Raw genomic sequence first — 978 nt, forward strand, 5'->3', positions numbered from 1 at the left:
CTACAAACATCCGCATCAGACGTAGTTCTAGACAAATAACTATCTACAAACATCCGCATCAGGCGTAGTTCTAGACAAATACCTACCTACAAACATCCGCATCAGACGTAGTTCTAGACAAATACCTACCTACAAACATCCGCATCAGACGTAGTTCTAGACAAATAACTATCTACAAACATCCGCATCAGACGTAGTTCTAGACAAATAACTACCAAAAAACATCCGCATCAGGCGTATTGACAAATAGCTACCTACAAACATCCGCATCAGGCGTAGTTCTAGACAAATAACTACCTACAGACATCCGGATCAGACGTAGTTCTAGACAAATAACTGTCTACAAACATTCGCATCAGACTTGGTTCTAGACAAAAAACTACCTACAGACATCCGCATCAGACGTAGTTCTAGACAAATAACTACCAAAAAACATCCGCATCAGGCGTATTGACAAATAGCTACCTCAAACATCCGCATCAGGCGTAGTTCTAGACAAATAAATACCTACAGACATCCGGATCAGACGTAGTTTTAGACAAATAACTATCTACAAACATCCGCATCAGACGTAGTTCTAGATTAATAACTACCTAGAAACACCCGCATCAGATGTATTTCTAGACAAATAACTATCTACAAACATCCGCATCAGACGTAGTTCTAGACAAATAACTACCTAGAAACATCCGCATCAGACGTGGTTCTAGACAAAAAACTACCTACAAACATCCCAATCAGACGTAGTTCTCGACAAATAACTATCTACAAACATCCGCATCAGACGTAGTTTTAGACAAATAACTATCTACAAACATCCGCATCACGCATCAGACGTAGTTCTAGACAAATACCTACCTACAAACATCCGTATCAGACGTAGTTTTAGACAAATAACTATCTACACACATCCGCATCAGACGTAGTTCTAGACAAAGAACTATCTACAAACATCCGCATCAGACGTAGGTCTAGACA

Source organism: Mizuhopecten yessoensis, unplaced genomic scaffold, assembly GCF_002113885.1.
Source record: "Mizuhopecten yessoensis strain PY_sf001 unplaced genomic scaffold, ASM211388v2 scaffold2583, whole genome shotgun sequence".
Classification (NCBI taxonomy): Eukaryota; Metazoa; Mollusca; class Bivalvia; order Pectinida; family Pectinidae; genus Mizuhopecten; species Mizuhopecten yessoensis.